The sequence below is a fragment of the Phasianus colchicus genome, chromosome 2 (genome assembly GCF_987193195.1).
Source record: "Phasianus colchicus chromosome 2, bPhaCol1.hap1.1, whole genome shotgun sequence".
In the NCBI taxonomy this organism is placed as follows: Eukaryota; Metazoa; Chordata; class Aves; order Galliformes; family Phasianidae; genus Phasianus; species Phasianus colchicus.
This window is the reverse complement of record NC_143437.1, coordinates 58,640,027-58,665,720: the sequence shown is the minus strand read 5'-3', so window position 1 is coordinate 58,665,720 and position 25,694 is coordinate 58,640,027. Positions and strand designations below refer to the sequence as shown.

Genomic DNA, 25,694 nt, shown 5'->3' with positions numbered 1-25,694 from the left:
AAGTGTTGTACACATCTGGGTTTACAAAGCAGAAGTACATTTTTACAGAGACAATCTATCAACTGAATCACACTTATCACCTTCACTGTTAGTTTTACAGATACTAAATATGGAATATTTAACACGAAATAGCAAGATTATGCAACTTCCAAAGAGTAAATCAACCTGCTGCCAGAACCCTACACAGTATAGTCCTTTTCTCTTACACACAGTTTCAGTTCACCTTTGCTGAATAATTCTCCAAGGAGCACCTAGTCTGAGATCTGCATTCTATACCATAAATCCATTTTATTGTAAGTGTGACTTGAAGTTTTGATTCTCCTCATAAAGCCATCCACAAATCCAAGCCTAGATTCAGCAGCAGTTTTATTTCTGTGTATAAAGAAAAAAAAATCACTGTTCTACACACAGAGATGAAGCCATTCTGCAATTCAGCTGAGCAGGCTGAGGCCACAGGTTACAGCAGAGAGGAAAGCAGAATATTTCAATGTGCACAGCTATTCGGTCTACACCTTTCTGCACTGCAGTCTAGTGTACAAAGGATCAGGAACATGGGATTTTTCAGCTTGGTGGAAATATCAAAAAGCATAAATAAGTTTCAGCTGGGGGTAAAATCCCATGAGGTGTTTATTCGTAAAACAGCAAATAGCTCCTCAGTTTCCTGGTTCCTTCTTTCTAACTCTGTGGGGTTAATGCTTTGTCTTTTCCCTGCTCCCAGAGTGAATGTGAGCTCGCTCTCTCTCCCTCTGATCAGTTCCCTCTCCTTCTCCAAATGGCACACGCGCAGGAGATGCCACTTAACCTCTCCCCTCTCACAGCAGTTGCATGTGAGGCATTTACAAGTCACTGGTAACATCATGTGTACATCGTTACACACAAAATACCCTTTATGTTGGAACTGAAATGCTTCTCAGGAAATGAACAAAACCAAAAAGAATGATAAACTAGGTAAAGCCCCACCAGAGAAAGACTATCATTCTCTCGAGAACTGGCCCCAAGTTTCTCTCAGAAAATCTCTGGAGTTGAAATCTGGGATAACACGCAATACTTTCTGATTTTAGCCACATTACTCACAACACTTCGATTTGGATTTCCTGTGCAGGAAGACATTTTAGGAGGAGAAGGAAGGATAGGGTAGTATTAAAAAAAAAATCATTCTTTATTACTTGCTTATGTACCTGCATCTCAGAAGTATCTGAATCACTCACTAACACCTTATTCTCAGATAGGCACATGCTGACTTCCAGACACCCCTGCAGAAGCTGGGCAGACAGCGAGAAACCTGGTAGTGCTTTAATCATAGAGCTTAAGATTCCATCACCATAATAATCTTTCTCTCGTACAGCTTGAACTCTGTCCACTGAGACATATGAAATACATCATAGAATCATTAAGGTTGGAAAAGACCTCTAAGATCATCTAGTCCAAACATCCACTTACCACCAATACTGCCCACTAGACCTGAGTATTTCCTTTTCCTTAAACACCTGCAGGGATGATGACTCCACCAGTTCCCCAGAAAACATGCTCCAATGTCCAACCAATCTTTCTGAAAAGGGATTCATCCTCACATCCAATCTGAACCCCTCTTGGTGCAATTTGAAGCCATTCCCTCTTGTTCTATCACTGTTACCTGGGAGAAGTGGCTGATCCCCACCTCACCACAATTTCCTTTCAGGTAGTTGTAGAGAGTGATAAGGTCTCCACTAAGCCTTCTCTTCTCCAAACTAAACAATCCCATTTCCCTCAGTTGTTCCTCATAAAGCTTGTGCTCCAGACCCTCATCAACTTTGTTGCCCTTCTCTGAACAAGCTCCAGGGCCTGTGTCTTTCTTGTAGTGATGGGCCCAAAACTCAACACAGCACTCAAGGTGCATCCTCATTACAACTGAGTACATGGGGACAATCACTTCTCTGTTCTTGCTGATTGCACTGTTTCTGATACAAACTAGGATGCCATTGGCTTTCTTGGCCCCCTGGGTACACTCACTGCTGGCTTAATTTCTGCTAAGCATCTATCAACACATACAGACGTCTTCCCTCTCTGCAGTTTTCCTGCTACTCTGACTCAAGCCTGTAGTGATGCATAGGGTTGTTGTGACCCTTCCCCTTGGCATAAATACATGTCATAAATAGATGTCCATATTCCCAGTGGACTCACTACTGGCTATTTTGTTTGTATTAAATGTTGTTGAAGTATCAGGGTAAGGAAAGTGATGTGTGTAGCTGCATACACACAACACACACACACAGGCTAGAACTAGTGCCATATAACCATAAGATGCCATCTAAAAGAACATGCTAGAGATAATTTTTAGTATGGAATTGAAAGAAGGTGTCCAAAATTCTGAAGACTTATAACCCACCAACTTGTGATCTACTGAGTTGGATACAGTGAACACGAATGAACATTTGGTAAGCAGCAGAGTCAAATAATGAATCAGTAGGGTCAAAACATCAGTGAAAGCTGAACTATAAATGGCTTTATTTAGGAATGGAAAAAAACTTTGTTCGATGTATGGAATTCTGAGAAACAAGGACATGGGAAGGGTGGACAGTGAGAATACTGGAGCACAGCAGTAGCTGTGAGGTTTGGAGTCACCATGAGTACCAAAGGAGTACAGCTGAGAAGCACTGAGCACACAATGAGAAATGCTGCTCAAGTTGCAGAACAAGAATAGCCTGCACAAGAGATTTCATTGTGTGGATGGATGGAGATTTGAGGCTCCATCTCTGAGACATTTCAAAACACAAATCACAAGAACTGGATGTGACCTGAACGTGCACTTTGAAAGCCAAAGACTCAAAGATCTATCCAAAGCACACTTTGAACCACATGAGGATAGTGATATTTCCACAGCAGTATTAATGAGAGATGAGAGAGTAAAGGGAAGAAATTAAGAGACCTATCTCAGTTTCTCTGTAGAAAGATATGACAGTTGAATCTGGATAGTCAGTAACTGTTCCAAACATAGTTTTCTGTCCATGTATTTGGAATAATGACAGAGAATCAGGAGGATATCAACTGCTTGTCCACTTATTCTGGTTTCTTTACATGAATGGGTTTGAAATAAGAGACATTAACTCATTCTGTTAACTTTAATACTGTTTAGAAGACAAAGCTGCTGCCTGCTGGAAACATACCAAAGAGTCCTAAATTAGGGGAGAAAAATTATACTGAATAGTCCTAGGCTAGACATGCATACACAATGGTTGAGTGCCATATACCCAAAACATTGAAATTCACTGGCAAAATGCTATCCTTCTCTCTTGCATCAACAGTGAAATTCCTTTTGATGTAAATGAAGCCAGGATTATTACATGTAAGTTTCTAGCCACAGATAGTATATACATTCTCTAACTAATGATAAGTTTAGAGGTTATATGAAAGCAATTACAGATATAAATTTCTGCAATATATTACATGTATTTGCACTGTGTGCACATTTTTTTAGTACCCTGAGAAAGCCATTGAATGTAGCATAGTATCCTTTAATGACATTCAGAAATTTGAAAGTTTTACATGTTATTTTTAATTTTGATATTTTATTGATTTATGCCTTCCATTGCCTCTGCTATAAGAAAGCAATTGTATGAGCAGTCAGACATATGTAAGAGGAATACGAAAGGAAATAAAAATACACAGGGAATTTTAAAAATTCTGTACATATAACTGTGTTAATTAGGAGATGCTGAAGCAGCAATGTTCCTGTAACTGCGGTAAGCCTGCACATTTTGATGAACTAAGAGCATACACAGACTTGCCATAACAATGCAGCCTTGCCAGAGACAAAGAACCATATGAGTGCACTGCAAAATTGCAGTGACTTCTGTGAACTTACACACATAAACACAAAGGAAGAAAACACAGAAACCTTGTGCCTGTTTAACCCCCCACTACAAGATTGTGCCTTCTGGTTTTTAATTGCTCAAGAACAACGTGGGAAGAGAAACTCCTGACATTTACTCAGAATTTGCTCTCTAAGCCTTCTAGACTACAGGACTGCAAGGAATTCTCTTTCTCTTAAGCAGCTGTTATACAGGCTCAGTTGTTTTTGCTAAATGAAACAACTCAACTACAGCAGGAACACAGCAGCTTTTGGGCTAACTTTTTATGCATTAGTTCCCACCTGAGTACATGTTATTCTTAGTGCGTTCAGTTTAAAATCTAACGTTTTTTCTTCCCATTTCTGATACTGCAGTGCAGTAGATGACTGTAGTAGGTTTCTAAGTATATGTTGGGAAGACAAGTTATCGAGACAGTCATCTTAGCCATATTCTTTACGATTTTCTATTTCTTTTTCATCTAACACTAACCATTATTTTTTTCATTTTTCTACTTTTATCCATTTCTTCCTAGAAAAGGACTTCCCTACGTTACTGTTAACATATTTTCTGCATAAGACTAGATAACATTATTTCACAGTTTTTCTTCTGGTGAATTGTGAACATAAAAATAATAAAATTTTCAATTACTATATATTTCTAAGTAGGGCAAGAACTGTAAAAATTATTAAAGTTATAAAAAATCTTGCTGTACTAATTCTTAGTGTTCTTCTTTTTTAGCAATCTAGTCCTACAGTCCCTTCTGATACCTTGAACAGCAGACTGGATTAAAAGACAATTTATTAGTTAAAAAAAAACAAAACTCGAGCATAACAACACAATAGTAACAGTGATCATAGGAAAATGGGCTCAGCTTTTAATTCCTTTGGCCAATCTTACTCTAAAAGGCATTTAAATAAGTATTACATTTTACAGTATCATCTCACATTTGTGTATTACTGTCTTTTATACAATTTGACCCTACAAGTCTTTACCCATCTCACATAAAATTTGCAGGAAGATTTTTTGATTTGACATAGGGAGTAACTATATTCTCCCCCACAAGAACAGCTAGCTACACAGATTTACCAGCAGAATTGAGAGGGGAGCACTTGATTTTTCCTCTTACCAGTTTGACTTTCATATGACCTAATGAACAGTAACAGTAATCATATTCCACGGACCTATTCACAAAATTTGTAAAATATTTCATCAAGTGATTTTGGCTCTGTACATTACTAATAATTGTCACCAAATAAGTAGTAGCTTTCCTCATTTTTTTATAGATACTCAAAGACTGGGCAATCAGGTGACTTCCAAGAACAATAACATGAATCTAAATTGTAAATGGAGATTAGGACTGGTAACATTCTCAAATACAGTAAAATTGGTTAGATAGAGTCCATCCCATTCTCATAAATTTCTGTTTATTCAATTCCTCTAAAATTTCTTACAGTGAAATTCCAACACTTACTTCTAAAACTGGCTAATATTCATATCTAACTCTTAAAGTGTGGCATGAGGAATTAAGTCATGGCACATATTGCTTTCCCGTCTTCTCCTTCCTTCTGTGGCTCAGAATTTACAAACAGCCTTGGAAAATTGTCAGAAAATTTATGAGACTCAGCACAAAATCTATTCACCTACACCTTCCTAAGGAGATGGTGTTGGAATAAATATAATGCTATTCTACTCCATCATCCAAATGAAATTATTCAGGCAGAAAACTCTGGTAGAATTTCACAGGGCTGCTTGTATGGTCCCACTTGGAGAATAGCCAGCCTTCGAAAAGACAGCTTTTAAATCAGAGGTTTTGAACACGATTTTATATGTAACCTTCTTAATGTACTGTTTGACTCTCTTAACATTCACAGCATTTTATACTGTGTTTCTTTTCTGTGAGTTAGAGAAAAAACTCTGTTTTATGCATGGTTAAACCTTCTATTTGAATATACTGTATTTTCTTTGAATGTTAATTTCTGTTTGTGGCAGGTCTTTGAATTCTCACAACTAGTGTTATTGCTGCATAGTTTGATATTCAAAGTAACTGTTCAAGATAATCTGGTCTGCATCTTTGTTATGTAGCACTCAAAAACTTTTAATTAAAAATGGGAATGACGTCTGAATGAGTTCAATAAGGTAACATCAGGATAACATCAAATAACATCGAATGAAATTGGTGCTCCATCCAGCTCTGGCAAAATGTCAGTCTACCACCTGAGAAAAGTGGTTTTCGAGAAACTATGTGAGATTTTCTGATAAATATTTTCTTTTAGATTGGTCTGCCTTGCATTATAATCATCAGCCCAGAAAGACCATTCTGTCTCTATCAGTTGTGTTCTGCTGTTGCTCTGCTAAAATGATAATCACTGTCTAATTAAGAAAATTTTTAGAAGTCTGAAAGTTAATTAATAAATTCAAGTTCAGAGAGAGGAGATTCATAACCCCTGTTAGCTTAATTACTTTAAAAAAAGAAAAAAAAAAAAAGTCTCAGCTGATTTTATGTGTTGAAAACCTTACGACATGCTTTTGTAGGGATCAGGGAGATGAGCTATACACCTTGTTCCAGCAACCATCACACACAGTTTAGCATACTGCTGGCTTCTTTTGGGAAAGGCTTTTCTCCAAGCCATAAATCGAAGATACTGATGGAAGCAAACCCCTACAATTCTCCCCTCTCTACTTCTTCCAAAGAGCTTCTTTTTCAGAGTCTCGCTTCTGGGAGATAAAGTCATGCCAAGAATTCATCAGAGTTTGAATACATCTAAGCTGCTGTTTTCAGAACTCTAAATTACAGCTTTTTAGAGTAAAACTACTAAAAAGAAAAATTGTATTTGATAAAGAACTGGAAATATGATTCCCTCAGTTATGCTGTGAAGTGTCAGACATCACCAAGGTAACAAGGGACTACATTTGTCCCAAGGAGAAGAGTTTAACAAGCTCTGCTTGTGGAAAGGGAGATGGCCTGCACCACCAGCCTCCTGGATCACGCTCATACTCAAGGAAGATGGGAATAAGGTGATGCTGAGATGAAATCTGCTGCCACCACCTCACTTTGTTCTACAAATCCAGCACCTGTTCTTCCCCTCCTATGCATCCCTTGCTACAGCTACAGAAGCTACAAGTTGGGTCTAGCAGAGGGGGCTTCCAGAACTTAAAGCTTTGTGATACTGTAATTTTAGCCCTTGTATGGACAAAAAAAAAAAATTAGATGCCACCATTCTCCATGTAAAAGTCATTGCTGCAGAAATTTCATCGACCTATACTGAAAGAGCTTTGTGATCCCTCTTAAAAGGTGGAAAGAATTACAGCTTCAAGCTAGCCTCTAGTCAGATCTGGAATGGTATAAAATGTCATAGAAGTTAAGCACAAAAATTGTCACAGGTGGCTCTGCATGTAAATGCAGTATCATGTAAACAGGTGAACATCTGCTTACACAGTCTGCTTCCAGATAACGCAGAAAAATAGCTTGAACTCATGTTACTAAATGTTTTTTTTAAATTATGCAACTCATAAATACTTATATGCATTTTTAATCAATTAAGCAAACCAGCACATCATATCTTGCCATATAATAGTGAGAATGCTAGTTGGAAATTACAATATATTATATAGAGTTATATATAAAAGACATACATTATTTTGATGAATCACACATAATGAAAACAAACAAACAAACAAACAACAATCTTTCCTTTTCCACTCTCTGGGACTTTCAAATCAGTCCACTGATAACTAGAACTTTGTTAGGAATCTACAAGGAAAACAGAGTTCGATGAACTGTTTTCTGCTACTAGGGAGTGATACTAAAATTAATCACAGAATCATGGAATTGCAGGGATTGGAAGGTACCCAAAGAGATTGAGGAACTTAAAGTTCACAGTGACTACTTTGAAAACAGCAATGTCTATGAATTTATAACCAGTTATGAAAGAGTTGACCTTAAAAGATTCAGAAGGATCAAGTGAAAAAGTGCTGAATCTGTTTGCCATGCTAACCGTGAAACCCTGGACACCTGCAGATGAATAGAGCCTAAGTAGGAACAATGCTGAGAAGACAATGTTTCAGCAACACACTCTACGCCCTGCTGTCCATAGGTCACATTAAAGAACAGATTCGTGCCTTCAATATTTCTGCTACATCTGCCACTAAGACATCCTACTTGTGCATGTGCTTTGTAGACACTTTATTATCTTTCATAATACTGCAAAGGCAGGATTTAGGTATATCAAACGAAGATATGTGGTGCATCTTGAAATTTACAGGTTGTACAGTTTTTGGTTTGTAAGCTGTTACTCTAACGCAAGAGACAGCAGTTTGTGCAGACACAACTAAGCTAGCTTTAAATGAGCTGGTTAACAAATGCAGCAATATTCTCAGGACACAAAAACCTCTGGGTGAAAGCAAATGTCAACCATGACAACGTAATTTACACAGGGCTATAAAGTAGAATTACACTCTGTTGTTTTAACCAGGACAAGACAACAGGCAAAAGAAGTGAGCTAAGGCTTCTGAAATGCCCCCTTTCAAAAGCATGCTGGAACAAGGCAGATGAGCATAAGTTCTTGGTGTGTTGTAGCACTACCAAAGAGATGGGAGACTCCTCCTGATTGTGGCACACCACTAAGTCCTGGCAGAGATGCATTTTTGTTTGGAAGCACATCATTTCCAAAACGTACACAAGCGATACTAAACTGCAGCTGGGTCTCTGCAATGGAAATCTGATTCTTCTGTGAAGGAATCAGAGTCTATTTATTAGTCTGTCTGACATCTTAGAATCCAGGAGACAGACAATTTTCACCTCTTCCCTCCTATTCTATCCTACCTTACCTTCTAAACAAATGAGAATAAATCTTTAGGAGAAATCTGAAGATCAATAAGAACCAGAACATATTTTGCGACTCTGATATTATTTTTTCAGTCTTTGGAGTCCACTCTGATTTTAAATTCAAAATTGCAACCAACACCAAAAAAATATTAATTTGTGCCAGAATGCAGCCATAGGGTTTCCTTGGGAATAGTAAATGCTTGCTTCAAAGCAGCAGGTCTCATTCCATAACAGATGCAAGAAATGCTGGAGAAATTCAAAGAAAAATGTATTAGGTACTTCTCTTATATCAAATTCAGGTTAATTTTCTGTCTTGGAATACAAAATCAGTTTTTAGAACAAGACTTCCTTGAGTCAGTTGATGTAATTCTTTCAGTAGACCATACTGAAGAGAGCTAAAGACTGACATGAATGCTGTAAAATATCAAAATGACACAATGGAGTCTAAAATGGCATTTTCCCCTGATTGCCTGGAAAAAGATGTTGATAAAGAAAGTCCTTTGACACTGATCCACTTGTTTGCAGCCACTTAATAATCACTTGGATGGACTGCTACCATTACGTCACGTCAATGCGACTACTTCCTGTGAACAATTAAGGCAATGTCACGGTTTCATGGCTTTTCATCAGCATTCCAAATCATAACATCGTGCAGTGCACTGGGAGATAAAGAGCTAATGCTGCAGTTCTGCAGATTGTCTATATACTTCATGAGTTCTAGTCTCTTGGTCTCAGAAGAGAAGAATGAACTACAACTCCCAGAAGGCATCATTTTTCCATTTCCGTTTTCCGTTTGGAGGGAAAGATAAAACAGACTGGGAGTCATGAGACTTCTCTTTTTGCTCCCTGGCCACTTCTTCTACAGCAATAGTTAGGACTTCAGTTTCAGAAACTCTCTTGCATTTTATTTAGTAGCTTCAATTTCAATCATATTGTATTATATTGTATTATCTCACACTGCACTATTATATTGAGTAAAGTTTTTTTTTTCCATTAGCTTGTTGCTGCTGTTTCCCTTGTCTAGGCCCATCTTCCTTCCTTTTCCCTTCCCCCCACCCCTTCCTGGGGTGTGTATCCATGGGTCCTTTCACCTTCTCATCATGGAAACCAAGCCTAACTGTGACAGCTAATAAGGAGGAACAGAATTAGGATGGTTCCTTCATCCTTTCAAAAAAAAAGCATCTGACTCCTGACCAACATAAATGGTGCAAGGAGAGAAAAAAGTCCTCTCCAAGAAAACAAATTTTTCCTTTGTGGGTGTCCCCCTTCTTTTCCAAAACAACATAAAGTTGATACCATGCTATATTACTATTTAATAGCCACTATCCATTAATATTCCAGATTTTTATTGTCACAACTGCCAACCTTCAGGATTTTTTTTCCTGTAAAATGTGGTACATTTTCCAAAGAACATTAAAGGTAATTATATGCACCCTGAAATAATAATAATGACACTTTCGTTCACATTCATTCTATTCTTCTACCTAGAAAATTTGTTTGCAGCTTTTTTAGTTATACAACACTTTCCTCACATGACTCAGTGTCCATAGGAGTTCACTAGGATAACTACGAACATCACAGGATGCTATGGAATGCAATGCCTTACTTCTCTTTAAAATCTTCCCATTTGAAGAGCGCTCATTCTCAGAAAGTCACACTGCTAAAAACATTAGAGAGGTTCTTCTGAACTCTTTACCACTAATAGGTGTTAAAACAACTGGAGGCCTACAAAAGCAAGGGAAAGGCAAATATCCTTTTCCAAACCAACAGGATGTTATGCTGCTGCACATCATGGTGCAGTGGGATGCAAGTACTGTCTCAACCATTACTCTAATTATGCAGTTGTCCCCAAATCTACTTATCCAAATGCATCTGAAAGCTCATTTGCCAGCAGTTTAAGCTGAGCCACCTGATTTTGCACCAAAATATTCAAGAGGCAGTGCTTATACACGCTTGTCTACCAGCTCTGACGTGGGGGCAACATTTAGCAGATTGAAAGCTTTGACTTTTTCAGCTACATCAACCATTTGCAAAACAAACATGAACCCAAGCCTTTAAACCCTGTGTAAGGAGTCACAAGCCTGTTTATAGGCTTGTTTACTGCATTTGACATCTAGAAATGGAGCCATAAGCACAGTGAAAGCATTCAGCTAATGCAATGATGACTATGAAAAAACACTGATGTTCCTAGATGTAGGTTGATTGCCATTGAGTAGCGAGTTCAGATCAGGGCCTGTAATGACATTAAAAGCATTTTGTACTGTGCCATTGTCTCTCTTTTCACAGTAGCATCTCCCTATATCACTAACATTTCAAAGAAACTTTCAAGCTGGAAGAAGAGGTGGCAGTTGGACAGACTAGAGGACAGAACACATGCTCTTGAAAGAACATAGACTGTTCATGTGTGTTGCCACTTTCTGAATCTCTGGCTTTATTTTTTCACATTTTTCCTTTTTACACATAAGTCTAGTTGCCTTCAAACCTTAAACTCCAATCAATTTCTCTTTTCTGAAAGAAATGAGACATTTTGTCATTTCCATTATTCAAGAAAATACACAACACTGAGATGGGAGAACCAGATGTAATAAAAAGCCTTGATGATTGAAGTCAGACAAATTTTTCATATCTAGTACTACACTGCTTCATAAAAAGTACAGAGTCAGTTTTTAATTGCACAAAGCTTACTCTGGCAGGAGGCAGTCAGGCTGTATGAAAAATCGTACTATATTGTGCAGTATGCAGAACTAAAAGATATCAGTTTGAAAGTGGATTTGTGGTTCCCTTGGCTGCATGTTTGGTGGGTAGTGGAGCATTTAGTTGTTTTTATCCAGAGGATGAAATTAGCTGCTCTGTATCGGATATGCCTTGGGCTGTTGCTTTCCCAGCTAGCTTCTCTGGGAAAATACAACCGTAACAAAGAAAAAAGAATATATCTCGCAAAAGCTTCAAATCCACAAGGAAGTCAAAATAAATGAAGCCAACTATAACACACAAATATTGTATTATGATTTATGTAATGGGTTGCTGGCAAAGAAGATTACTGGTATTTATGTTTTAAATCTGGTTTTAGGGGTTTTCAGACAGTTGTGATCTGATTAAAATGTGACTGATTTGGAGGAGAAAATCACCTTAAACTAAAGGAGTGCCAAGAACTCTCACAGATGAGGTAGCAAAAAATATCTACATTGAGGCACTGAGTTTTGAGAAAAATGAGCAAAAATAAATCTGTATTTTAAAATAATTGTTGAAATTGAATTAAACTAGGATTGGCATGAAAACAATGTGCTCTAGTATTCAGAGACAGAGGCTAAGACACACCTATATGTAGCTCATTTAAATTGCCCCTTAGGCATAATGTGACTTGCAATTCAAAACACAGCCCACTCCAGCGTGAGCTCCTATTTATAAGCAGGCATTCCTGACCATCCATGGTAGATACAGCCTTCTTTTCTTGAAAGAAGTGAAAAATGGCTTTATTCAGTGACTGACTTGATATTACTATAATGAATGACTCACTACAGCAGTTTTTCCCTAAATACTAAGCAGTGTTATCTATCAGTTTTCTTAGAGACAACTGGCCAAAATTTTCAAGCTTGTATAGAGGAAGTCACCTTGTCACACTCAGGCCAACACAAGAGATGTTTTCAAACAGCTTGAGAAAGTCTAAAGAATCAACTCTATAGTCATGTTTGAAATACCCACATTCAAAAATTAACAGAGAAACATACGCCTGGGGAAACATTAGCCAACAACACTGCAATGATACTATCTACAAACAACACTTCCTGTCTATGTTGTAATAACTAGACTAATAAGTATTACATTAAAATACACTGCTATTCTCTATGATTATGTCTCTATTTACAAAATATCTGAAAAGTAAAATTAAATATAACAATGTTAGCGTACCTCAAGTATTCAAGAAATAAGAAGTAATAAAATGTTTAAGAATCCAACACTAAACAACTTGGTGGAACTACATCAAATTTCCTAACAAGAAAAATAAAAAAAACAGTTTTTGATCACTGGAGCACTTTGGAAGTATTTAAAGAACAGTTATTTTCAACAGGACAAAATGATGAGAAGAAAAAGGAAGAAATGAAAATGTAAGTTTTGATCTAAATTATTATGTAATGCTACATTATTTTTACTGCAAAAAAAAAGTTCAAATAGTAGAAAATCTATAGTATTTAAGCAAAGTTGACTTATTTAGAAGTAAATACATTTATCATTACAGCACCGAGAAAAGAAATAGTAACCTTTCATTTCTGTAGATTCAGATAAAAATTTCACTCAGTGTATCTGATAAAGATAAATGTGACATTCAGCGCTCCTAAACTTGAACCAGAACACTTATATTTGCACTTAGCTACAAGTGACCTTCTAGGGGAAAATAATTCTAACTTCTTTCACCGACAAAGACTTGGGCAAAAACTGCTTTGAGGGAGGCCCAGAGAAAGGAGGGAATGGATCCTGTTGTATATCTTCAGCTGCCTCATAAGAGGATGAACACAGACTTAACAATGAGAGACTTGCAGGTGCTTTGATAGATGCACTGGAAAAGCATTAGAGGCAACAGACTTAACAAGGAAAAATCCCAAGCAGACAGCATAAAAAAGAAGCCAACATGACACAGTGAGGATGGTCAAACACAGTGAGAGGGAACCACAGAGGCTGTGGAATCCCTGTTCTTAGCAGACATTCAAAGCTCAAATTGACAAGGCCCCAAGCAACTTGATGAAACTTAAAAGTTAGATTGATAACTTAAAAGTTGGATTCACAAACTGAATCTGCTTTCAGCAGAGATTGGATTGGAAGACCTCCAATCTGAATTATTTCAAGACTCCTAACTTATACATGAATACACAAACTGAGACTGTTTCTCTTATTGTCTAAGCAGTCATTATTAATTTGTTTTCATAAATAAATATGCAAAGCAGTATTTCCCTGAAATGCACAGATGGCAGCTTTATCTTTGTATTTCTCCCAGTTTCATTATTTCACTTAGATTCACATTTGAGGCTTTTCAGTGTTCTCACAATTTAAAAAGTAGTCATCTAAGGTTCAATGAGAGCACACACTTCTTAAAGTTGACTGCAGCTTTAAGCATCTGGCCCCAAGTACTTAACAAAACACTCCTGTTCGGGCTTTGTAAAAGATTCTCAGTGGCCACTGATGGCCTACAGGGATGAATACTGCTCTCTCATGTCCTAGCTTTACATTCAAAGAAGTGCAGAAAGCCAATGGAGAAGAGAAAATGGCTGAATTAGTTTTTGCTTTCCAGAACATCTTGATCAGCTGAGGTTTCATTAACTGGAGAACAGGATAAAAAGCATCCTTTTAGGCTGCTGATAATACGGCCACATATCAGCCAAAAAAATTTACTGCCTGCAGCACTTGATTACTTTCCTCCCTGGAATGCTGTCCTCATTTCCTTGTGGACCTCTCCTTAGGGGCTTCCCAGGGATGGAAAAACCCTGCCTTAAGAAAGAGTAGGGAGATAAAAGAGTGGTGATTCAGGGTTTAACAGGAGAAAGACAGCTTGTGGTTAAAGGAGCTGCCCTAGGTCTGACAAGAGAGTTAAAATGCAGAGACATGATACATTTAATGGCAAAGGAAATCAGAAACAAAAAGAAAAAATGTCTGAAAAACAGATATGTGGAATGAGGAAAAGAAGATGAAAAAAAAATTAGTTAGAAAATATTACAAATTCTTTGGAGTGATAAAAATAACTGGTTTTTTGACTAAATCAATGATTTTTAATTGTGTATGTCAATTTAAATTGTACTTATTTGTATTCTGTTACTACATGAATCTGAGAGAAAGTAGTACGGTGGAGATGCCAATGAAAACAGAAGCAAAACTAATTGTGAGATCTCAGTGAGGAAAAGAGCAGACTTCTTTCTTTCCTGCTGTCAAAAGTTACAATCCCAGACCTGTTAGAAATGCTAAATTTGTGGACTCCGAAGCAGTTATTCTCTGTGCTGGTTAGCAGTGAGAACTCAAGATGATACCATATATGCTCCCACAACACAAAGTCACCACGTAATTCCACATAAATTGTATTTTTTTGAGATAGGCAGAACAAGAACATAAATAGCATTTCAAACCATGGTTGAAATGCACTGTAAGATCTGTGTGTAGTGATTTACAGACCAACCTCTGTCTGGTATTTATTACCTGTGGTCACAGCTACTAATTCCTCAACTTCAGTTTTTTTGAAGTATACTCCTTTCTCTTTCTTAGCAGTTCAGAACAAAACTGCTTTTACCTTTACTGCTTTTCATAGTGCTTTTTAAACCTGCGTTTTTTCCTAAGCATAAAGAAATTATTTCTCAAAATATTAATCACTGACCAAATTGAACTGTCTGATTTTTTTTTTGTTGCATGCATTCTAAGCACAGAAAAGTTTGTTCATTTGCTGTAAGTATAAACAGTTTTTTAAATTCGAAGTGTTCCAATTCACCTTAGTTATCTTCTGCATTTGTCTACTCTCTTGAGATCTGGGAAATCAAACAATTACACATACATATTACATTCTAAGAGCCGTCCTTCAAGTGAAATCTGTGAGGTTATGCCAGCGTGGAAAAAAAGAGTAGTGGTTCAACCACTCTTAAAAGAAATCAAACTAATAAAAGGAATACTTTATATCTTTGTATTCTGCTTCATCACATGTAGTAAATAAAGATGCCAACTTAAATGCTTTCAGTTCACATAAAAGCAATACCTACTGCAAAACTGCTTAATAATTTGTTAGATATATTGGCTATATGCTCTTAGCAGAATCATGCAGAAAAAAATATCTTATTTTCATTTATTTACAGCAGAATGTACTTATAGTAATAAAAAATACTGTATTAAAATTTCACAGACATTGCAAGTAATTATTTAATCTGTTTGATCACCAGAAGATTTTTATGTTTCAATTTTCTACCTGTTAACTGAGAGCTTGTAAAACCTTTTTCAAGAAAGTAAAATATATGAAATGTTTTACTGCATTGCAACACGCTAACTAAATTTCACTCTTACTCAGCTCAATGACTTAACATTTACTTTGGGAACCTGAGTTCAAAATAGGATTCATTCCACTGAACTGTCTTATGCCAGTCTTAAATTCTGGCAAAGTTAAAAGCACCAGTGATTTTTAAGAAACTTTAATTACAGTCGCTGACTGAAAATTCAGTGACAGCAACAGCCAAACACAAACCCTATTTTTCAGGAGCCAAATTTTCCTAGTTTTTTTTTTTTTTTTTTTTTTTAATAGAGGCGTGTATCCTCAAAAAATTTCCATTGGAAGTCAAGACTGGTGTAAGAATGACTAAAACAGTTTAATGTGTTTTTCCAAGTCTCTACATGTGAGATGTGAGAAGAGGCCTGCCAGGAGCAAAGCAGGCCTTCATAAGCTGCCCTAGGGCTGAGCAGCCTTCCCTGTAAGCTGTACCCTGAAAAAGCTGTTATCTGCTGTAATCCTATGATACACTTGTACTTGATACTACATCATTAAAAGCAAATGTCCTTTTCCCCAAGTAATGCCACCACTAACAACTGACCAGAGGCTCACGCTCAGTGCCAAGCACAGATCTCTCCTGTGTTTGACCCATCAAATGCTCTATAAATGAAACAGAAAGCAGCTTGAATTTCACTGCTGTTTTTAAGATTAGATGAAAGAAAATTCCAGATGAGCTGGGAGTGAATTAGGTTCAGACAAGGGCTATCCCCTCCTTTGAAGACAGGGCTCCTTGTACACAAGGGGTCATTCCAGCCAAGATGTAATGCACAGAAATGGTTTTGAAATCACTGCCAAGATTAAAACAAGCACTGTAAGATGCTGTGTTTTGGATGTGTGACTAAAGCAATGTTGATAGCACACCAATGTTTTAGTCATGGCTGAGCAGTGCTTGCACAGGATCAAGCCTGCTCCCAGCAAGGACACTGGGAATAGGCCAGAGGTGGGGAGGAGACAAGCCAGGACAGCTGACCTAAACTGACCAAAGGGATATCACATGTTATATGAAGTAGAGCCTGGCAACAAAACCTAGGAGTTTCATCTTCCTCAAGTAACCGCCTCAATTCTGCTGGCAGGGGAATGAGCGAGCAGCTCTGTTGCTGGCTAGGGTCAACTCACCACAGAAAAGCAGACAGATGACAGGAATGAAGAACTATGAAAATAGTTTCAAATTTTTGAAAAGCATCAAAGAAATACAATTTATGCCACTGGCCATTCATAGTCAGGTTGGTCATCTAAAAATAAGAAGTTATCTCTTCTCTAATTAACAAAAAGCTATTTATACTGCTCTATTCAGCCGGTTACTACACTATAATTCACATGCCAGCTTCTTGCTGAATCTTTAAAAGACTTTTCAGGTATTAAATTGAGACAGAGCACTCCTATTTAACAGCTGAAAAAAACTGGAACAGAAATAAACAAGCCTGAGGTAACAAGGTTCTCACTCTTGGGCTAAAAATATTAGCAAATAAAGGTAGTGTTTAGTTTAACCTACACTTTTCCAATATGCCCACTGTTTCCACTCTAGACCAACACATCCATACTCTGCCACTTTACACCAAGGTAATGTAAGTTCTTACCAGGCTACCAACCTAAAAAAAGCAACCTAGATTTATTGGCAGTTCTTCACACTTTTCTTTTTGCTACACCCAATCTTCCACCTCCTTTTCTCCCTTGATTTTTTTTTTTTTTTTAATGCAGTATTTCAATCAGCTTAAGATTAAATGACTTGAATGACAGACTTGAAAGGTAAAGCACTCCAGTGTGCCACTACTTTTTTTTCTAGAGCAACAGAGGATGAATGAAAAGGGAATAAATGACACAGTAGTCCTTTTCATACCCCTTCTTTTTCCAAGAGCATGCTTTTTTATTCCCCTTGCTTTCAATTCAATCCATTCACAAAGGATTAGCATAACACATCTTTTTATGCTTGTAAGGGTTACAGTTGTAATCGCTTCACCTCATCACTTTACTTAGAAAACCTGTCTCCAGAGGAGTAATTCGATTACTCATGACAATCCAACTTCTGCCTAACCAAATAGAAATTCATTATAATGCTGAGCTTGTGCATCAGTTTACTCTGACTGGATGGGAAAATAAAACCCAGCAATATGAATAGTTGGTGTGAAAGGAAGAAAGCTATTGTTGCCTAACAAAAGACTAGCAACAAAAGACAGAATCACTAGCAGAAATTCTTAGTCCCACTGGCACAGTAGCCTCCAAACTAATAATGATCTGTATCTTTTAAAGGCCTTGGGTTTCAAATGGGCACAGAAAGATAGGAGCATCAGATTGCTTCCAGTTGACTAGCCTTTTCCAGGTACTTGGCAAGCATGTATACAAATCTGAGACAAAGCATTAGAACAGACTGAGGAATCAGATAGGAACAACTTCTGTTGGGGGAAAATACCTGAATATGCACACATCCTAATTCTTGCAAGGGCTTCTCTTGCCTTCTGCTTCTGCAGTTCTAAAACGTGCATGGTGCAATCTGACTACATACTGCTTAGCAGTAAAACTAGTACCATCCTTAGCAACTGGCAGTTGATAAGGACATATGAAAAAAAAAAAAAGAGGACAACTGGCATCTCCAAGTGACTTCCATTTGTCCATATGCCCACAAGCATGAATCTAAGAAAAGCTCATGCTGATTGTGGCACAGAAGGATAGCACTTGGGGGAGAAGCACAGATGTCAGGAACATGCCTCCTATTTAGAAGTAGAAAATTTCATTTATTTTATATTATTTCTTTAAAATGATTTAAGATGCCCAGACAGAATGGGCTAAGTTCTCAAAGGCAACATTTGTTATGCCAAAGGTTTAGGAGTATTAGGATCCAGTTGACAAATCTTTAGCTGTTAGACTGGCTTAGGTCTGTTTTCAGCTTTCGGAGCCCATAACTATCTTCTCAATTGTTATTTCTACAGATATGTGAGGATTTCAGCACAACATATGGGTGGCATTAAGGGCTTTAAGGATTTATAAATTTGTATAATCATGATAAAAACATATAAAGTCTGAAATACAGTTGGGGTTAAATTCAGTACTACTTGTGGTCAAGATGAACGTTGACATGTCATATTTGCATTAAGAAGAAAAACAAAAAATAAGCATCCCATTGGCTGTGATGAAATCAAGTAACTGTTCCAGACTTACTCATTGGAAAGTAAATCACTGTATTTACTTTAGTCTGATTTCTTTTTAATCTGGATATTTTTTACTTAAACTTGAATACTCTGCTCTTTTGCATTCTCTTAGGCACTTAACCTTTATTGTGATGTGTATGTACTTTATGGTGACTGCAAATCAATAATAATTCCTTTTTGTCTTGGAAAAACTTAGAATATCCCTAAGACAGCATCTTTTTAAAATACCACCCATGGGAATTTACTAATAATCACATTGGTAAAAACAGGACAAACTAGGTATGTGGAATAAAAGACAGACATTAAAAAGAAATAAAGTCCTCAGAGCATAAAAAGAACATTTGGTTATTTGCAAATTCCTGTTCAACATATTCAACAACTGCAATAACTATGCTTACTTACACAAGGACAACGTATTGGCATTTTTCTCCCTTTCCTCTTAATTTAAAACAAAACAAAACGAGACAAGACAAAACAAAACAGAAAAAAACAGAAGGGAGTAACTCTCCAACAACGGTCTCACACTCTGATCCTAGTGAGATGTCCAGGTCCAAGGGAGAAATCTACAGCTAGACAGTGAGCTGAAGTAGTCCCAACTGTTCAGCCTCAAATTCAAACATATCTCAAGAAACAGACTGAATCATTCAGATACAGGAGCATACATTCTCTTTTGCTTCCAATGCTTTTTAATTTGCTATTGCTGAAAATTAAGTTAGAATACTAATTTCTATAGGAGCATGCTGTTAAAAGAAATTTTGCTTACAGAAGAGGATATCTGACACAGTGTGCAGAGAACACAGACGCAGTTAAGAAGAGCAATGCTGTGTGTCAATGGAAACAGAACGTTTCTGTTTAATACGTAACTCCCAATAAAAAAGTCGAAATATATCCTATTAAATGAAACACTAATAATAACAAAATATGTTCACAAAGAACACAGTCATTTTGGAAGACACAGTGAAAAAGCCTCAGCACAAACATGAGAGCATAGATTCATATTTCACCTGCCTTAATCCAAAATAGAGACAAGTTTTCAAGGATGTTTAACCAAGTTAAAAAAATCATAGAATCGCAGAATTGCTTGGGTTGGAAGGGACACCAAGAATCATCAAGTTCCAACCTTACTGCCACAGGCAGGGCCAACAACCTCCAAATCTGATACTAGACCAGGCTGCCCAGGGTCCCATCCAACCTCATCTTGAACACCTCCAGAAATGGAGCATCCACATACTCTATGGGCAGCCTGTTTCAGCACTTCACCATTCTCTTGGTAAAGAATTTCCCCCTGACATCCGATCTAAACCTTCCTTCCTTGAGCTTAAAACCAATCCCCATTGTCCTATCACTGTCTACCCTTGTAAAAAGTTGATTCCCCTCCTTTTTATAATCTCCTTTTAAATACTGGAAGGCTGCAATCTCCTTATAGCCTTCTCTTCTCCAGGCTGAACAAGCCCAGCTCCCTCAGCCTGTCTTCACAAGGAAGGTGCTCCAGATCTCTGACCACCGTCATGTCCCTCCTCTGGACCCTCTCGAACTGCTCCACATCTTCCTGTATAGGGGACCCACGACCTGGACACAGTACTCCAGATGGGACCTCACAAGGACAGAGTAGAGAGTGACAATCACTTCCCTGTCCCTGCTGGCTGTCCCTCTTTTGAGCTGCAAGAACACATTGTTGGCTTACGTTCAATTTTTTATTTACCAGGACCCCCAGATCCTTTTCCACAGGGCTACTCTCCAGGAGTTCTTCTCCCAATCTGTATATGTATCTGGGGTTACTCTGACCCAGGTGCAAAATCTTGCACTTTGCTATGTTGAACCTCATTATTTTCACATAGGGCCCATCTTTAAAGTTTGTTGAGGTCCTTCTGGATAGTATTCCTTCCTTCTAACGTGTCAACTGCAACACTCAGCTTGGTGTCATTGGCAAACTTGCTGAAGGTGCACTAGAGCCCATTATCGATATAACTGATAAAGATGTTGAAGAGTGTCGGTCCCAAGACAGACCTCTGTGGAACACCACTTGTCACCAGCCTCCACCTGGACATAGGTCCATTCACTACAACTCTATCTATGGCATTCCAATCAGTTCCTTATCTATTGAATAGTCCACCCATCCAATTTAGAGAAAAGGATGTGGTGGGGGACCACGTTAAAAACCTTGCACAAATCCAGGCAGATGACAGCAGTCTCCTTCCCTTTGTCCACTGATATTGCCACTCCATTATCAAAGGTCATCAGTTTGTCAGGCACAACATTTCCTTGGTAAAGCCATGCTGTCTGTCTCGGATCACCTGCTCATCCCTCAAGTGCCTTAAAACGTCTTCCGAGAGCATCAGTTCCATCATCTTCTCAGGCACAAAGTGAGGCTCACAAGCCTGTATATTCCTGGATCATCCTTCCTCCCTTTCTTGTAAATGGGAGTGACGTTTCCTTTTTCCAGTCCCTGGGGACTTCTCCTGACAGACAAGACTTTTCAAATATGATGGAGTGTGGCTCAGCAACCACATCAGCCAGCTCCTTTAGGACCCTGGGATGCATGTCATCTGGCCCCATAGACTTGTATGCATTCAGCCTTATGAGGTGGTCCTGGACTTGCTCTGATCCTACAGCGGTGGGGAATTTTACTCCCCTAGTTCCCGTCTAGAGGCTCAAGGATGTGAGCTTCAAGGACATGAGAAAGATGAGAATCCTGACTGCCAGTGAAGAGCAAGTCAATAAACTCTTTTAGTACCTCGGCCTTCTCCATATCTGTCATAGCCTGTTTTCCTTTCTCATTTACCAAAGGAGGTACACTCTCTTTAGCCATCTCTTCTACACAATGTACCTATAGAATCCCTTCTTCCTCTTTTTAACATCCCCCGCCAACTTCATTTCCACCTGTGCCCTTGCTTTCCTAATGCCCTCTCTGCCTTGTACAGCATCCCTGTAATGTTCCCATGTGACATGTCTTTGTTTCTACTGCACAAATCCCTTCTTTTCCCTCAGTCTGACTAGTAGGTCCTTGCCAAGTCATACTGGTTTCCTGCCTCCCCTGTCCACTTTCTTATTCTAACGGATGGAGAGCTCCTGTGCTCTCAGAAAGGCATCCTTAAAGACTAGCCAGCTTTCTTACACTTCTTTGTCTCTAAGGACAGCTTCCCAGGATATCTCATCAAACAATTCCTTAAACAGCCCAAAGCTCATTCTCCCAAAGTTCAGGGTTCTGACCCACTCCTTTTCTAGGCCCACATTCCTCGAGATCGCAAACTCAACCAGGGCATGGTTGCTGCAGCCTAGACTACCTCTAACCTTAATGTCTTTAATGATCTCTTCTGCACTGGTGTGTACAAGATCCAGCAGCACTTCACCTCTTGTCCAATACTTGAACCAGAAAGTTATCATCCGTGGATAAAAAACACATTGCAGAACTGTAAATATCACAAGTTAGCCGCCTCATGCTTACAAGATACAGCTTTTTTGTGTATGTGTGTTTATGATGATGGTATGTTTTCTCACTTTGTTGTAGAACATCTGGTTAGATTTTTATTCAGGAGACAGACCACATAGTTCTAAAAATTAATGATACACAAAGACAAGTAGAAAAATGGCTAAAAGTATACCTCTTCTCATTAAAAAAAAAATTACAATCTAAGACAGCAGTCAGTTTCAAAGTGGAAAAAATAAATTATCTTAAATCTGTATGTAATGTCTGGTTTAGGGAATTTTCATGTACATTCTTGTCTTAAAACACTCATGCTATAGCATAAATTGGTTCCAACTACATCCAAAGGGGGAACAGCTACACTGCGAGAAGCAATAGAAAAATTATCCTGCATTTTTTAATTTGCTTTTTAGCCTAACAAATGGGCAATGACAAGTGTGTTACCTTCTTAACTCCACATACATTTCATAGGAAATTACACACTCAACGACTATTAAGTAGGGTTTGCAGAAAAATTGGATCAGTATCATTTCCATTAGCTGATATCTCTAAAGTTAATGTCTATGAACCATTTGGAATTGGAGTGTGGACACAGACCCGATTTATCTTACCAAAATACTGTTGAGAAAACAAGTAATTCAAATGCTTATTGCTACTGCTGTTCCTGTTTTCCTGAATGTATTTAAAACCATCCAGATGTGGTGCTCAGGGACATGAGTTAGTGGTGGGTTGTTAGAGTTATGGTACTATGGTTAGCTTGCAGTTGGACTTGATGGTGTTTAAGGTCTTTTTCATCTTGAGTCATTCTATGATTCAGATTAGCCTAATAGGTTCTAATAGCTGGGTCAGCAGTCAGTCATCAAATCTACAAGATCAACGCTCTCACACTGTACTCAAAGTGCCATCCAACTATGGTTTCTCTAAAGACTGAGGGCTCTACTGAGCTTTTCTAGTCCTGATGGAAGATGGTCTGGAAAGTCTGGTGTAAAAATTGAATCAGCCTTCCTGCAGCTGAACTTCAACAGGTCAGCCAAAGGTGCTCCAAACATTGCAGCACTGTGTGCCTAAGACATTAGATTAAGGATCCACCCAAGCACCGCAGACTTCCTCCTCCAGCAAACCAAATCATTTTATGTAAACAATTGCTTGTATTTCTTGTATTTGCCTGAAAACATCCATTGAATGAGTTACTAAAAAAAAAAAAGTATAAAAGATTTGTACTCCCATCTCTCCTATAAAATTTCATTGTCTATATTTCACCCCTACTACTCAAAAAGGGACATGGAGGAAACAGCAATTTGTGTAGCTTTATTCTCTGCATACACAAATTGATTTCACTTTCTGAGTCTGAGAAAAATGTTCAGTTTGAATTCAATTTGTATTAGCTAGCAAAACTATTTGATTTAGCTAAACAGCATCATGGTTCAGAGCTTATACAGAGCAAGCAATATTTTTTTTTATACAAAGGCAACCAGATTACCAGCTTTCATATTTGGACAAGCATATAATGAGATTCAATTTGCCCTCTCAGTCCCTAAACTGTCAGCTACTTATGTTGAATGAGTATTCCTAAATCTCGTCAAAAAGCTAAAGAAAATTCATTGATTTTTAAATAGGTTGTGCCTGCTGCAGATAGCCACTATACATTCCCATCTTAGTGTGTGGCATGATCTAGGCTGAAAAACATAAATGGCTGGTAGCAGCATTGGAATCATCCACTTTTTACATATCTGTTTCACAGGTCAAGTGACAAACCAAAAATGTGATCTAACACTGACAGTTAATATCTGATGGCTACTAATTAATAAATTCCTCAAAAGAGTAATCTGAAAAATCAGCTTTCCTATCTGAAATCTATAACACAATTTTCTGTAAAAATGTGAGTAGAAATCATCCTTGATCACGTGCAAGATATAGAGGAGAGAGACTCCTTGCACATATGCCACTGAGCAGATGATGAAGCCACCAGTGTCTAGGATTCGTGGTCCAGTGTTTTAGCAAGTTTTACACCAGGATAAGGAATGGTAACCCTTTCCTTTGGATGTATAAAAGGGAGAATTAAGGGAGATGAACACATAAACATAAGTACCTACATAAACACTGAGGTTCATTGACTTCAAGTAGAATGAAAACTAGCTGACAGCCTTTCTAAATTTTGAAATAACATCAAATAGTAAGACATTCAGGATTAAATCTTTAAAAACTACCACAAGTGAGTAACGCTGAACAACTGTGAGTAAACACCTTTGTACCTCCAGAAAATTACGACAGCATGTTAAATTACCAGTCCTGATAAAATTTGTTAGAAAACTCTAGGGAATGCAGCAGTGTAGATTCAAAACAGGTAAGACAGTCCTAATTTAGCACAATCTGCAAAAACATATTAAGGATTAATCTGAGGTTTGCTCGACTGTGTGTTTTCTACTACAAAAAGTCAATGAAACAGGAAAATATTTTAGATAATCTTGATGGTATAAATAAAAATTAGGGATCATGTTAAAACAATGCCTGCACTTGTGCAAATAACTGCCTTCCATATGTTGAGGCAATTTTAGTGTCAATTATGCTAACTGTAGAATTCATTTTCCTCCTCTCACATAGAAAAAATCATCCTTTAACTTTTGTTAAGAACATACTCATAGTAGTAAAAGCTCCTTCAACAGTTCCTCCAGGCCCTCAATGATCTGCTTGTCCTGTCATTGCCTAATGGTTCAAACACTAAAATGTACAAACAGAAAACATTTAAAAAATGCATCTTCATATCAGATTTAAAAAAATATATAATTTACATCTTCTGTATGTGTTCCTTTTAAATGACAGAGTCAGAAATACAATAGCACTAGCGATGCAAAGGCTGTGATTACGACGCTTGTTTCCCATCAAAACATAAGGATTTGGCTTTATTATCACAGAAAGAGACTCGCTTTCATGATACTGCAGAGTGTACAGATGTAATCTCTTTCTCACCATATTCACTTATGCCACACAGCACCATTTTGATTTTACTTGCATGATATGATGGTGTAGGTATCTATTCTCTGTCAGAGCAGAAAATGTTCAGATGTAATCTCCCACACTACGATACTGCCGACAAATAAGTGCGCATTTGCCTTAAACTTACCCATTTACCACTTCGTTATGCTACCTCTGAGGTTTCCCTTCATTTTAACTGCCCATAGAAAATGGCTTTGGGCAAGTTGTTGCCCAACATGAGAACTAGCTGGGTCTGGAATAACTAGACCTACCATAATCTAGCTTCAGCATCAACAGTTTGAAAGCAGTTTAAGAGCACAGCATCCGAGGTAACATACTGAAGTTTTATGGTAGCAAGGACCTGAAAGCAGTGCACTGAAATGGTCTGGATGCTTGATGTGGAGACTATAACTGGTCTGAGCTTTGTAGCCATATAAAGAGTGGCAACAACTAGCACCTAATAGATGTTTAGTTTTGTTTGAAGCCAAATGTC

The 25,694-nt window shown here is 37.9% G+C and overlaps 1 protein-coding gene across 1 annotated transcript in view; it reads right to left on the bottom strand.

Annotated features, from left to right (window-relative positions):
- The window catches only part of PTPRK (protein tyrosine phosphatase receptor type K), a 395,041-nt gene that overhangs the window by 38,798 nt on the left and 330,549 nt on the right, over positions 1 to 25,694 (bottom strand). The window lies entirely within an intron of this gene.